At 39.5% G+C, this 16,247-nt stretch overlaps 1 protein-coding gene across 1 annotated transcript in view; it reads left to right on the top strand.

The window, feature by feature from the left end:
* The window catches only part of LOC118749218 (eukaryotic translation initiation factor 2A), a 147,214-nt gene that overhangs the window by 88,743 nt on the left and 42,224 nt on the right, over positions 1-16,247 (top strand). The window lies entirely within an intron of this gene.

The following is a 16,247-nucleotide window of genomic DNA, read 5'->3' as shown; positions in this document are numbered from 1 at the left end:
TGGTATTCGCACGTTAATTTAAGAGCTAGCCTCAAATTATATTTGTTAGTGCGCACACTAACGTCACTGTCCATACCAGTAACATACATGAGATGCTTGCAAACGGCTATTTACAAAGAGAGTGTAGGAAGGAAAGGGAATAAATAGACAAAGAACGAAGGCAGGCAAGAAACAGACAGAGAGTATCTTAAAATTATTTACATCTAACAGCGAAACGAGTTTGCTTAACATTCTAATTTTGATTCTCATGCTTAATGTTTAAATAGCAGCTGCGACGCGATCAACGCTTTACAGTGACGAGCAAAACTGTAACATGATGTAACACTTTTTATTTCAGCCGCCGCTATCTTTCATAGTTCTAACGACTTTCATACTTTTGTTGTATATTCTTATTGGTACACTCCTACTCCCGCTCTCATAACGATTTGAGGTCAATCCAACAACAATAAAAAAACCTGTAGACAAAAATGTAAGTTAAGGCAAATGTTACAGTTTTGCACTCACTCTCAGTTTTGCATTTTACAGTTATCTTTTGCTTAGTTGGAAGGCAGATGACTTTTTCTGTATTGTAATTTATTCAAGAAGTGATCACCAATAAATAATATGGTTAATCAGGAAACATAAATGTAAATAATAGATTTACTGCGAAAAGGCGGGACCGCAGGGAAAGTGGCAAAAAATTGTGGAGTTTGCCACATGAAAATGTTAAGACTGAGGAAAAATATAGCCTAAAGTGTTACTAAGGACAAAGAAAGTCTGTCAAAATATATTACAGTCCCATATCTTGTGAACTTAGTAGCAAGTAGCGCTGCAGGCACTACTACAGAAGCGCTTAAGGTATTAAAATTGAATGCAAATCAGTAGATAGTGAGGCGAAAAATTGCCAAATTGAGCAAAATGGATCATAAAAGAAGAAAAAAGCAAATTTGATCAAAATACATGTGCGAGTGTGGCAGCGTTTTGCTGCATCGCAGGAAAACCGGACCGATAAAAAACACATTTCTAAGATTTAATTGAGGGTTATTTGGTCTGACAAGACTAAATTAATAGCTTTCAATCAGATGGCCGGGCATGGTATTGGATCAAAGGCCCAAATTAAGCCTAAGCGCATCATGTAAGGCAAACTGTGAAACACAGTGGTCGGTCAATAATAGTTTGGGGTTGTATTTCAAAAATGTTGTTGATCCGTTTGTACGCATTATGCGTAAGGAACAGTATCTGTTCATATTTTAACAAAATTTGCAAGATGTAGTCGAAAAAATTAGAGTTTCTGCTGAAAAAGCAACCAAAACACACTGCACATGTTCGCAAAGACTGGAGCAAAAGCAGAAATTTGCTAATTTGAAATGACCTCCACAATCCGACGACATGAATCTCATCGAGAATTTGCGAAATCAACTAAAAGCGCATCTTACTAAGTATCCAAGTCCGTCCAATGGAGTACATGAGCGGTGAAAGCACACCAAGGATATATAGGAGGCTATGGCCCCTATTGCGAGTGTCGACTGGCAGTAGAATAGAAATTTGTCGATCAAGTCGATCATCTTTTATTTTGCTATTGTGTAACTTGATCGATAAAAATTTGTACTATTGTGAATGGTTGACGGAATTGTAAACAGCTGTTTGTTTGTATACATTTGTTTCTTCAGTGTTTCATTTACATAATTTTTAAAATAATTGTTTTTATTATCAAATTTAAAAAATGGACACAGTTGAAATATGGTTTAGTGATGAGGAAGATGATGTGGAAGCTAATAGAGTAGTATAGTTGGCTAAAGCAAGGAGGGAATTGCGAGATTCATCGGATCCCTTGGAGTTGGAAGATGAAGTGTATGTACATATGTGAATTTTATGAATAGAAGTTGCGTTCCCCTTGCTTCACGGTTTTTAGTTTTCACAGAATTTGCAGGAAAAGCAGTTTTCCTCATTAATAAACTTCATGGAAATTTAAGAAATACGGTACCGTTTAGTTATTTGTACAATGATATTGAGTATCCCCCGTAATGTGACATCAGTCAAGTGCAACACCTGCCTTGGCTGGTGCCACTTTAGGGCATGTTCAGGTCTGCGTACCACGCGAGATTGGACGGGGAACTTCGAGGGCCCGTGTTGCGCTGCTCGGTCGCTGACATCAATTGCGACGCCCCCCACCACCACCACAGGGAGGCAATCACCTCAGCAGCACACACAGCCAACGGCGGCAAGAACATACACCTCACTCACACCCCACATCACGACACGTCTCCCGAACCACATGAAGCTCCTCCAATTCAACTGTAACGGGCTACAGAGCAAGATTGAGGAGATAACCGTCTTCATGTGTCGGCATGGTATATTAATAGCTGCGGTCCAAGAGACGAAGTTGCACAGCAATTCAACTTTGTTGAATTGTGCCGGGTACAACGTGCACCGTCGAGATCGCGAGCGAGATAATGGTGGTGGCTTAGCGTTCATCACGCACCACACCGTGCAGTATCGTCTTATCGAAGCAGACATCGACCGCAGGGATACCACCCTAGAATGTCAGGGCATCGCTATCCGGTCAGGCGATGTCGAGCTCGAAATATTTAATATATACATACCCCCTGCCACCTGCTGCCCGGCAGGATATCACCCTGATATAGGTGCGCTCCTCAGAGGTGAAAACCGTATGGTAGTAGGTGACTTTAATGCGCACCACGATCTTTGGCACTCAAGCCTGTCAAACGATCGTAGGGGAACAGACTTGGCTGAGCAGATAGACGATTCGACATTCTGCACAATGAACGACGACGCACCCACCAGGATTATGGGTAACTGCAGTAGCTCGCCAGACATCACAATAGTCAGCGCTGGTCTGATAAACAGCATAACGTGGCGACCTATGCTGACTCTAGCATCAGACCATCTACCCATAGTCATCTCGATTGATAAACCAACCGACTTTGCCTCCGCCAAACACCGGACCTATGTCAACTTTTTTAAAGCTGATTGGAAAGGTTACGCGGAGTTTACTGAAAACACCTTCACATCGCTCCCCACACCAACCGACGTCCATCTCGGTGAACGTAAGTTCCGCAGGGCTATCACTGCTGCTGCAGCTCGCTTCATACCGGCAGGGTGCATATCGGACCCACGTCCAAACTTCCCTGCCGAAGCGGCTGTTTTAGCCAATGAGCGTGATAGCCTTCGTCAGGCCGATCCCGGAGATCCCCGTATCAGGGATCTCAACGCGGAGATTCGGCAACTTGTAAACGTACATAAGCGGAAGAAGTGGGAGGAGCATCTGAAGACTTGTAACTTCACCTCTGGTGTGAGCAAGCTTTGGTCAACCGTGAGGTCATTGTCTAATCCGACGAAGCACGACGACAGAGTCGAAATTTCCTTCGGCGACCATGTTTCGTCGGACCCGGAGCGTTGCGCGAGCTTTTTTAGCCGGCAGTTCATACTGCATCCTCCGGTGGACAAAGCCAAGCGTCGAGTGACCAGAAGGCTGCACAAACTGCCAACAACCTGTGCCCCCCTTGCTTTCACTTGCGGTGAAGTTCAGGTGGCCATCGGGAAGGCGAAAGCCTCCAAAGCCATGGGTCCCGACGGAATATGCATGCTGATGCTGAAAAATTTGGGTCCTGCGGGGGTAGCGTACCTAACGGAGGTCCTCAATTTGTCAATGGCCACTCTCATCATCCCAGACATCTGGAAGGTGGGGAGAGTGGTCCCACTGCTCAAACCGGGGAAACCTGCCAACAAAGGAGATTCGTATCGTCCGATTACACTCCTTTCCCCGTTAGCGAAGACACTCGAGGCCTTGCTACTCCCGTACTTCACAAATCACCTGACCCCAGCGAAGCATCAGCATGGTTTCCGTAAAGTGCACAGTACAACAACAGCACTTAACGCCATAAACACTCAGATAACTCGTGGCCTTAACCGTAACCGCCCCTGTGAGAGAACGATTCTAGTAGCGTTGGACTTGTCAAAGGCGTTTGACACCGTCTGCCATTCCACGCTACTAGAAGATATAGAGGCCTCCTCTCTCCCACAGAGGCTCAAACGGTGGTCGGCAAATTATCTAAGTGGTCGACATTCGTCGGTAATGTTTAGAGACAAAACGAGTAAGCAGCGAAAAATAAAACAGGGGGTTCCTCAGGGTGGTGTCCTTTCCCCGCTACTGTTTAACTTTTATATTTCAAAGCTCCCTCAACCACCAGAGGGAGTCTCGATTGTCTCCTATGCCGACGATTGCTCGATTATGGCGACTGGGAATGGAATTGATGACCTGTGTTCGAAAGTAAACGGCTATCTCTCCGAACTTTCTCGCTTCTTCACTGCAAAGTGTCTAGCCCTCTCCCCTACGAAATCCTCCGCGACCCTCTTCACAACCTGGACGAAGGAGGTCAGGCTACCGCTGGGGATTCACGTCGATGACACACCAATTCCGACGGTGAATAACCCCAAAATACTCGGAGTAACATTCGACAGCCTGCTCTCCTTCTCTGCGCACTCAACCGCTATTGTCAATAAAGTACAGAGCCGCAACAAGGTCCTCAAGTCGCTAGCCGGCAGTACTTGGGGCAAAGACAAAGAAACGTTGCTGGCAACATACAAGGCAATAGGCCGGCCGGTTTTGAACTACGCAGCGCCAGTGTGGTCGCCAGGGACTAGTAGGACGCAGTGGATGAAGCTACAGACTGTACAAAACACCGCACTGAGGACAGCGACGGGATGCCTCTTGACAGTGGCGGATTTAAATATTTGCCGCCCCTAGGCAATTCATAACGTGCCGCCCTTTTTTCACGAAAAAAAAAAAATATATATATATCAAATATGATTGTTATTGTCAGTGCTTTATTACAATATAGTTCGTTAATAATGAAATACATAACGGAATTAACAAATTCGACATCAGCATGGATAAGGTATTCAACAAAAACCCTATTTCAAACACTTCTTTTTCACAGTTCTTTACGTCTTGATTACGCGGATAATATCTTCACAATCGATAGATAGAAACAAATCTGACTCTATAGTCAGCAACGCAAGAGCATTCAGTTTGTTTTCGCTCAATGAAGATCTGAGATAGTTTTTCACGCGTTTTAAAACAGAAAACGATCTTTCTGCGCTACAATTGGAAATAGGAATTGAAACAAACATCCGCAACGCAATTTCAACATTAGCGTAAGAGATCTGCAGATTATCCTGTCTCAGCATTTTCAACAGTTCCAGAGGAGAATAATTTAAAATCTTCTTTTCGGTGCAGTATGCCTTGAAAAAGACCATTTCATTTTTTAAATTTTTTTCTTTTAATTTAGCTGTCTTAAATTTTGCCGCCCCTTAATTCTGCCGCCCTAGGCTTCAGCCTATGTTGCCTGTACGATAAATCCGCCACTGCCTCTTGATGTCGCCTGAACACCACCTGCACGGCGAGGCGCAAATGCTCCCGGTAAAGGAGCACAATATAATGCTCTGCAAGCAGTTCCTGATCGGGAGCCACAGAAGTGGCCACCCAAGCAGACAGCTGCTTGCAGAGGAGCCCTCGCCTAGGCACGTCAGGAGGCATCTATATGAACTAACGGACGAAGTCCAGAGGTTCATTAAGCAACCTCTGGACCCGACAGCTTACAGACAGGCCCTGAACGGCATTCACAGGGACTCAGTCTCGAGTTATGTAGACTCTAGACCTGTGAATGCCGTTCTAGGCACACCACCCCCGGACATTGACGAGACGGAGCTTCATCTGCCTCGGGAGACGCGCACTACACTCGCACAACTTCGCTCCGGCTACTGCAGCAGGTTAAACTCCTACTTGAGTAGGCTGAATGAGGATGTGCCGAACGAATGTCCGGCATGCGGAGAGACCCCACATGACTCGAAACATCTCTTCGCATGCCCGGCAAACCCGACATCCCTAACGACCTTGTCCTTATGGGCAAACCCCGCAGAAGCTGCACGCTTCCTAGGGTTGCCGTTAGTGGAACTTGACGACAACGACTGAGATACCAACCGATCTGGGCGGGGTTGTTGTAGCCGCTACAACAACAACAACAGCAATAGAACGATGATCGATTAAAATGTATTCACAGTCGCTAATTGAGCGACTAAGCGACACTCACAATAGCATCGATAATCGATAATCGCTTAATAGTCGTTTATCTACTGCCAGTCGACACTCGCAATAGGGGTGTATACCTCCAGAATTTTTACAGACTTACACATTAGGTATGCCAAATTGCAACCAGGAACTAAATAAAGCAAAAGCATACTGAACATTGTGTGAATAATTCTTTTTTTTGTGAAAATTGTCAAAAAGTTATTAAAAATATATGAGTGCAAAACTGTAACATATGCCTTAATTTACATTTTTGTCTGCTGGTTTTGTAAATGTTGTTGAATTGACTTCAAATCGCTATGACAGAGGAAGCAAAGATGTACCAATAAAAATATACAACAACAGTATGAATGTCGTTAGAACTTGGAAAGATAGCGACAGCTGAAATAAAAAGTCCTACTCCATGTTACAGTTTTGCTCGTCACTGTATATACATTTGTCCATATCTATCTCGATTCGTTTTGGCTGTTACAACCAACTGTTATGCGAAAACGTTTATATACCCTTGTGTACAAGTGCAGTCGTGTATAAAAAGGAGTATACTTTTTTCGATATAGAACATTCTTAGGGGGTCAGAGCATTAAAATTCCGACTTTACTTATTTTGGACCACCCTAGTGTATGTAGAAAAATCGGTTGAAACATCGATGTTTTAATTCGATACATCTAACTTCCATCGATGTAATTTTTCGAAACGTCGATTGTTCAAACATCGATAGTCTCATTGTGGTTTACAACCCTACTAGCATTTATGCTGAAAATAGAGATCAACAACCTATATACCTATATTTTTTTTCGTAGGGAATTTTGATGTGTGTATGTGTGATTTTATCGATAAAAACGTTTTAATTGCGTATGCATGTTCACTTTGAGAAAATTGTGAGCACTGGTTGGGGAAATCTTCGGTAGATTGGGCAAATCGCTAATTGGGCCCCAACTGGGCCAAAATTAGAGCCCAATTGGGAAAAACTTTTGGCTCTGATTGGGCAACCTCAAAAAATTTCCAGCAAGGAAATTATGTCATAATACGCAACAATTTTTGTGCCCTCAACTGGCACGAAAATCTGCTAGCATCATATAAGTGCATTTTCAGAAAAAAAAAACATAACTCGAAAATAACGAATTTTGGCATATTGCTACTCGTACTGAAAATAGTTTATACTATTCCCTAATAGAAAAAAAGTTTGAGAGAAAAAAAAACATGTGGCAATTTGAAAAAAAAAGTTTTGTTTATAAACAATAATTAATTATTAATAAACAATTACTGATGTTTAGTTCACTAGATCGATTCAGTAGATCCATATCTGCAATTTAAAAAAAAAAAAATCGTTAAAATCCTTGCTTTTTTGCGGCAGTTATACACGATTTCATCAAAAGTTGCTATTAAGAGGAAAAAAGAAGCGTTCGTACTCAAAAAGAAAAAAATTCATTATTCGAAAAATTCGCATTTCTGAGCAAAAAGAAAAAATACTTGTCTCCTTAAATTGTTCAAGGAACAATCCCTGTGAGTTTTATCGCAAACTTAAATTCACTTCCCCCGGCCTGGGTGATTTGAGATGGAATGAGCCCCATATAAATTTTCAACTCTAATTAGTAATTAGATACTATTGAATTTGATTTTGAAAATAAATAAGAAATTCAGAATTAGATTTTTAAATTGAATCTTCTATAGTAAAAATCCGGAAATCCGGCCGGATTTTAGCCAGTATCCGGCGGGATAGTCGGATAACGGAAAAACGGCCGGACAAGCCTGATTCCGAATAATACCGGATACTGGCTAAAATACGGCCGGAATTCCGGATTTCGATTATAAGAGATTCAATTTAAAAATCTAGTTCAGATTTTTTTGTATTTTCATAATCAAATTCAATAGTTACTAATTAGTAATTAGAGCCAAAAATGTAAACATATATTTTTCATTAAGAAAAAAAGCATGCCTGCATTATCGCGCAGCAACCTATTTCTATTTTCAGCATAAATGCTACCCGATGCACTAAACACATTTTTGCCAGTGTAAACATATTTGAAAATTCTTTGCGACTATGCTTCCACCAAATTAAAGAATATCCTTTCTGGGTATAAGTGGAAGCTGTGAATATTTCTCCATTTCTAAATCGCTGCCTTTTTTCCTGAACGGTCGCTGCCTTATCTACCCATTGTTTAGGTATCCACATCACTGCAAAAACTGGAATTAGGATCAGAGCCGTTGGCAATTTCCTCAGAGTATTGACGAATATCCTGGTTAGCTCCGTCTTCAATAGAAACTTTCACTACAGTTCGGCCTTTTTCATATGATTCAACTGGTATCTCCATGCTAACTGCTTTATATTTTCGAATTAGTTTATCATCAGCCCAGTTTTTAGCTTTATTGATGTCAGAACGAGTTTTAAAACGTGGTTTACAAAATATTTCAACAATGAAGCATTAACGGACGATATGTAAGCATGCATAATAGTTCGATATTCATCACGTTTTTAACCGACTTCAAAAAAAGAAAGAGGCTACCAATTCCCCGGAGTATATTTTTTTATGTATGTGACCGCATAACTTTGGACAACATTAACCGATTTCTATAATTCTTTTTTTCAAAGGAAAGGTGGTACCTCCGAGATGGCCCATACTAATTTATTCTAGATCCAATTATCGGATCATGAAGAAATTAACGGTACTCTAATGGGTCGATTACGGATAGCAACGCAACCACGGTTCGGTTGCCAGCTGGCAACGCAACTGGAATGAAAATTTGTATTACGAATGGCTACTATCGTCAGTTGCTGTAGAGTTATCGATAATCGAAATTTGACAATTCGACAAACAGAAAGCGGCTGTGCGAGTAAAATTAAATTATTAAAATAAAGTGTTTTAAAGAAAAGATAGCTAAATTGATCACAATTATTTGTTTAAGAGGAAGAGTAAGCGGCTGTGCGAGTAAAATTAAATTATTAAAATAAAGTGTTTTAAAGAAAAGAGAGCTAAATTGATCACAATTATTTGTTTAAGAGGTAGAGAAGTGCATGAAAGCGGCCTCAATCAGGCGACATTTAAAGGATAATTCCAATCATCTAGAGCTACCGCGTGCACTGTAAGCACAAGTTAATGCTCTCAAGGTTTTTCTTTTAATATCGTGTTGTGTTCATTTTCAAAGCATATTGACTTCCAATAATAAACAAATGAACCACTTGTTCAACTTCAATATCTCCGCTCATAAAAGCTTGCGCACCTTTTCGATTTTTCGCAGAAGGAAGTGCCATAGCAATGACTTTAATTTTGAAAACCTGGTGTATCGGTAGTTATGAAAGAGGTTCTTCAGTTGATAAAGGAAAAAATGTGCAATCAGTGTTCGCTTTTGTTTCGCCAAAAGGGCGTTCTCCACGGGAACTAAAATTTTAAGGTTTTGTTTTTTATTTTCACCATATTCTGTAAAAGCAAACTGCATTGCAAAATGTTAATATCGTTCAAATATTAAAAAGTAAAATATATGACACACTTTTCCATTTTCGCTCCTAAATACGCTCCAAAAACATTCCCAGCAATCACAAAAATGTAGTCGCGTGTATAGACACTTTGTAGCAACTGCAGTTGTCAGTTGAAAGTTGCCAGTTGCCATCTGTAATATCGTTTTGGCAACTAGCAACGCAACTGAAGTTCGATTGCTATCAATAAACGACCGATTAAATTATGGCTGACTTCCAAAACGTATCAATACAATGTTTGGATACTGTTATACTGCGGTATTCAAACTGTCTGTATATGCAGAGTTGCGACACATTGCAACCATATAGATTGCATATTTCAAATATTCAATGTAGTAATGAAACATTTTTCTGAATTTTCCATTTTTAAGACACCAATGGTAACCAATAACAAACGAAGCATAAACTTTGTTTCTGATGCACGGATTGCTCTGGCGATGCGTTTCGATAACTTTGGGTGCGTTTGGAAAAGTATACATTGTCAATATTTTGTAGTTCGGCGTTATGGAACATTTATATGTACGTATGCAAAGCAATTGACGTTTTGGAAGTCAGCCTATTATATGAGAATTTGAAGTCGGTTTTGTTTTATGCTTAATGCTGACTACATACGGGGCAAGGCGAATAAATATAAGGTGGTATCGATTGAACAAATACCACAATTACTTATATTTTGTTTTTGCTTTTAGCGGGCCATTGTCAAAATTCAGCTATTCTTCCTTGAATGAAAAAGGGCGACAGAAAATGCAAACACTCTCACGTTCTCACTCACCCACTAACGAAATTCAAAATTTTGACAATCAAACGCTACTCACAGCTGATGAAACAACACCATCTTATACAAATTCGCCTTGATACGGGGCAACCGTTGAAGTAACGTGTTGAGGCAACTTGTTTTTCTTGTTCAATACACACGAGGCCACCGTAGGGGCAACCATTACGGCAACCTCAGTACTGGGTGCTCTGTTATGAAATGAACATACGGAAGAAAATTTTGTTATCTACCAAAATACCTTTTCAGCTCAACTGTTTTCAATGAACTAAAGCTGAGATCACACGATTGCCGCAAATGCACCAATCTGCAACAGTTTTTATTGTGCTGTATTGGAGCACAATAAAAAAATTATCCCAATCAAATTCTCTACAGTCACACGGTTGCCTCTTTTTATACAATTTTGATTGCCGCAAGTTGGTGAAAAGCAATATAGTGACAATAATTGCCCCAACAATAAGATGTTGCGCTAACTTCTAGATTCTGTTTTGTTCTTTGTTGTGCAAAAATGGCGTATTCTTAAAAAAAAGGGAAATTGCATCTAATTTATATATTGTGGGATCATTTTATGCATATTTGTTGTTCGAAAGCAAAGAAGCAAAAACTTGAGTCCGATGAAAACTTACGCATTTATTTTGAAGTTTGAGTGTTTAGTTTTTTTTTTCGACGATAACTGTAACGTGCTAAATATGTGGAGTTCAAGTTACAAGAGTTTTCATTTTAATTTTGGTTTTCTTTTTAATTTATTTTTTTTTTAATTTTTTTTTTTTTTTTTACTAATTACAAGTAAAATCGGTACAAAATAATTATGTATGTTTAAATGAAAGCTGTGCATTTATATAATTATGAACATATTAATCTGTCTTGACTTTTTTCTTCTGTTTGTTTAATGTTAATTTTTTCTATAAATCCATAGCTCGTTGTTTAGTAAAAACCACATAAATAAAAATTTCAAACTTTATGCAACAATTATAAACATTTCTTAAACTTTTGATCACAATTCAATGGTGTTTAATTTGGATTTCTAGAAAAAAATTTGTTACGCAGTTTACAAAGTAATTTGCATAGAAGAAAGTGCATAATACCGCCAGCTAAAAAAATTATAAAAAATCGACAGGATTTTTTAGCAACTTCGAACTTGCACCTTATTGTACTAAATTTTAACTATAAGCCTGAATAACATTTTTTTGAGGGTTCTACCGTTTCGTCGTGGGCTGTATTGAACTTTTAAGTTTTTTTTTTAATAAATTTATACTGTCATGGCAGTTCGCCAATTGGTGACATAAAATATCTTTCGTATTCTTCTCGTATGAGTTTTGCTGGTGGTAGTATATATCGCAGCAAAGATTCCGTCATCGGACTTCAAGAAAAATTATAATTTGAATACAAATTAAATAAAATTAAAAGTTATGTTGCTTCCGAAAACAAGGATATTAATTTCAGTGATTTTTGGACACATAAGGAAGCAAAAAAGTAAATTATTAATAAACAGCCTAAATATTTTTGTGTATTGTTCACTTTAATTGCCGCACAAGAACACAATAAATATTGCCGCAATTTTGAAATTTTCATTGCCCCATGATTGCCAATCGAGCTATCACACGATTGCCGCAAGTGGGTTGTATTTGAATGGGCATTGTAAGCACAATATCGGCCTCTATTGCCGCATGAGTCAATTTATTGTGAGGTAATAATTAGTATATTGCGGCAATCGTGGGATCTCAGCTTAAGCCAATTAACTCAATACACAACGATACACACGAAGCAACCGACACACAGTGGGACGTTCCCATATAAGCTGCGGCCAAAAGTAGTAACCGTACTAGAAATTCGCTGAAATTTCGTATATGCGCTGTTCGGCACTTAGGAATGAAGAAATGTGGAAAATGGTAAAATTCAACGCGCTACCACGTCCACAGCTCTTGTGGGCGGAAATAGTAAATGTTATCCGATTTTGATGAAATTCGCCCACGGCGCCCACTTTCTACACAACTTTTTTGGCTCCAAGTATTAAATTTTATGAATTTTGTAGAAAATGAACAGGCACATTTATTTTATTTCTAAATAAGTTCCTATTTCTTCATTTTAAAAATGACAAAACGAAAACAATTCAAAACTGAAACTTTCAATTTTACCCACATTTTATACCACAAAAGCGGAGCTAAGGCCAGCAGGACTCTTGCCATCGAAAACGGATCTCGTCCAGAGAAGCGTCCATTTCTGGCTGAATGTTGAATATGATTAATAGATTGGCGAGTCATTAATATCAACATCTTCAATTTCCATTTTATGTTGCATATTTTTTATTTTGTGTAAACACCAGAGTCTTCAGTTCTACAATAGAAATTCAATAAACTTTACAGGAGGTGGGTCTATAAAACGAAGAAAAGAAACTGAACTCCTCGCAGCTGCAACTATTTGAGATATGACACGCATATTTAATGGTTATTTGTCCTAAGCATAATTTAGCTCGCTTCCTAAGTCCTTTTTAAATATCCCTTTTAAAAGCAAGCACTCTAGAAATTTTATACTCTCAAAATTATGTAGAATTTTAAAGTAAACTATTTTATACTTTTCAAAAGATTTATATAAATTTAAAGCAAGCACAGTTATATTCAAAAACTGCTCATCAATCAGATTGGCTTTTTATATATGCGCACAAGTGGAAAAATTAATTCAAATTACTAGCGAAGAAATCAAAGTCCAACACAAAACAAACACAAAATATTTAAATTTCGATTTTCGGCCGACGCACATAAGGGTATTTCATTAATCTAGCTGGCCAAGACCCTATTTCCTAAAACTGGCCCGAATTCAACAAAATTTTAGTTTAGTACGCATTATTTTCGATAATAATTTGTTTTCATGATTAAAATTCCAAGTTTCTACAGCCAATTTAAACTTGGAAGTTCGTGCATTGATTATGAAAATTTAAAACGTTCTCAGTATAGATGCATTTTAAATAAAAATTTTTACAGTTTTAAGGCAAAGTTTTTGAAAATAAAGCCATGGATTCTTATGAAGCAAGTAATTGGGTACCATATTTATATATTTTAAATTTTAGTTAGTCATTAATGCGTTCTTTATTCAATGTTTAATTGATATTTTGAGAATAAATTTTTAATTTTCTTTTTCAAAAGCGTTTTTGTTCTAGTGCCCTGCTTTGCCCGGCATTGATTCTACATTTTTTGGGTAGCTCGTGTTCCGAGTTTTCAGATAAGAAAAAGATTGATCCCGCTCTTTTCCGCTTTTTAATTATTTTTTTTAATCGATGATGAAATTCTGTATCTCAGTAGCCACTTCACCAATTCCTACCAAACCCGGTACGAACCTTTCCTATGGTCTATCTAACAAATCTGTTGAAAATCTTAGAATCGCCCACCTCCATATAACGGTAATTTACAGAAACACGAAAACTGCGATTAACCAGTAACTACTGGATCCAGTTCACTCAAAATCAATGCTTGGAATGAATTCTTCCTCTTATTTTGCGCTGTAACCGCCTAAGCGATTTTGGCCGAGTTCAACAAAGCACGCCAGCCGTTTCTTTTCTGTGCCAACTGACGCCAATCGGAAATGCCAAGTGAAGCTAAGTCCTTCTCTACCTGGTCTGGAAGCCTTCCTCTTCCTCTGCTACCACCAGCGGGTTCCGAGTTTAATACTTTCAGAGTTGGGCGTCGAGGTCGGTTCGAACGACATGGCAGCCAGCGGAGCCGTTGTATTTTAATTCGCCGCACTATGTCCATGTCGTTGTAAAGCTCATACAGCTCATCGTTCCATCGTCTGCGGTACTCGGCGTTGCAATCGCGTAAACGCCCGTAAATCTTCCGCAAAATATTTCTCTCGAATTCTCTAAGAGCCGCCTCATCGGATGTTGTCATTCTCCATGCTTGTGCCCCATATTCCAGCACGGGCATGATGAGTGACTTATAGAGTGTGGTTTTCGTACTCTTGAATTGCCTACTCAGTCCAAGGTAGCACTTGTTGGCAAGAATGATTCTACGTTGGATTTCCATGCTGACATTATTATCGGTGTTAATGCTGGCTCCCAAGTAAACGAAATTCTCTACTTTCTCGAAATTATAACTATCAACAGTGACGTGGGTGCCAAGGCACCAATGTGCTGACTGTTTGTTTGTTGACAGGAGATACTTCGTCTTGTCCTGACCCATTTGCTTTGCTTCCTTATCCAACTTGGAAAACGTAGAACAGACTTCGCGGTTTTTGTTACCGCCCACTAATAACCAAACATGTATATCCCGGTTACCGTTCTAACAATTTTTACCGAACTAAGTGCACTTAATTGAATGACTAAAATTACACCCGCTTCCCATATAATGTCAAATTTCAGAAATAGGAAAACTCCAATATTTCAATAATTGAGGACGCTTATTTACTCCAAGTTAATACTTACAACATTCCTTTTACAATAAATAAGACTGTTACTACCAAGATAATTTCCAGAGATATACATGGTTTGTATGGGAGGTGCCACGACCCTCTTTTTCCAATAGCTCCAATTTTTCTCCAAGATTATGCGATTGATTTCGTATATGTACATACCAAGTTCCAGAACTCTACCATGAACATTTTCAGAGATATACAGGATGAAAAACTCGGTTTGTATGGGAGGTGCCACACCCCCTTTTCCAATAGCTCCAATTTTTCTCCAAGAGCATGCGATTGATTTCGCATATCTACATACCAAGTTCCAAAACTCTACCAGAAACACATTTAGAGATATGCAGTATGAAAAATTCGGTTTGTATGGGAGGTGCCACGGCCCCTTTTATTCCAATAGCTCAAAATTTTCTCCAAGAGTATGCGATTGATTTCGTATATCTCCATACAAGTTCCAGAGCTCTACCGGTTTGTATGGGAGGTGCCTCGCCCCCTTAATATATAGACATTTTTTGTAGCCTAAACCATCCTTGGGACGTGTGCGGCAGATGTCCGAAATTTCAAAAAAATCGGTTGAGCCGTTCTCGAGCTTTGGGAACACATAGAAAAACGGCTTTCAAAATATATATTAGTATAGATTGTTGCGGCTGTCGGAATGGACAGGATACCGAGCACCAGGATCGCTGGATATCATGCTGGGAAGGGTGGAAAGGACTAGTTTCTACGCCGCGCCTTCGCTGCTCTATATTTGAGTAAGTACAATCCAGTAGGCTGTGTTGGGTCGGAAAGGACAAGTTTTCAAGCCGCACGGACACTGGATTTCGTGTTGGGTAGTCGGTCTGTAAAGACGAGTTCCAGAATCGAAATTGATATTTTGTGGATATCCAAATTATTATGTTGCGCATCATTTGATAATATCGGAAAAGGCCTTTCTGTTTAGTCTTCTTGCATACCTCGGGCTAAGAAGATCTCTCGCTAGGCGATTTGGATGGTTCATTGACCGTGCTGAGAAACTGGTGCTTAGCTTTCTTATGTCCTCATGCACCGTAGTTACATTAAGATATGTGTGGATATTCGTATTTTTTATGCACCACGTAGGGGCTGTAGGTGGGCAAAACTCACGTTGCCTTCAATCTCAGAAGGTCTAACTAGTTTTTTGCTCTCATTGAGCAAACTGCGGACTGCGGACTACTTGTACTGCTGACTGGTCACTTCACGTGGCACAAATACCTGACTGTGATAGGCGTATATGACAACTCCATTAGCCTTGAAGAGGATGATACGGTGGAACTTACAAGAATTAGGTATGAGGCATTTGGCCGTGATGTCTTGAGAGGAACACCTGAGCTCTTTGACACCCAACAATCGGCTTAGGTTTATTCGTAAATCGTACAGATTTAAAACAGATTAAAAGGACAATGAACGGCATGTAGCCTGAGTGGTGTTTTCTGCACGCGTTTTTTGTGTTCGTTTGAGAGGAATGAGGAATATGTTCCGTGTGCACTCCCTCATTG

Source organism: Rhagoletis pomonella, unplaced genomic scaffold (genome assembly GCF_013731165.1).
Source record: "Rhagoletis pomonella isolate Grant_MI unplaced genomic scaffold, Rhpom_1.0 Rhpom_scaffold_00014, whole genome shotgun sequence".
Lineage (NCBI taxonomy): Eukaryota > Metazoa > Arthropoda > Insecta > Diptera > Tephritidae > Rhagoletis > Rhagoletis pomonella.
This window is presented reverse-complemented; position numbering and strand designations above follow the sequence as displayed.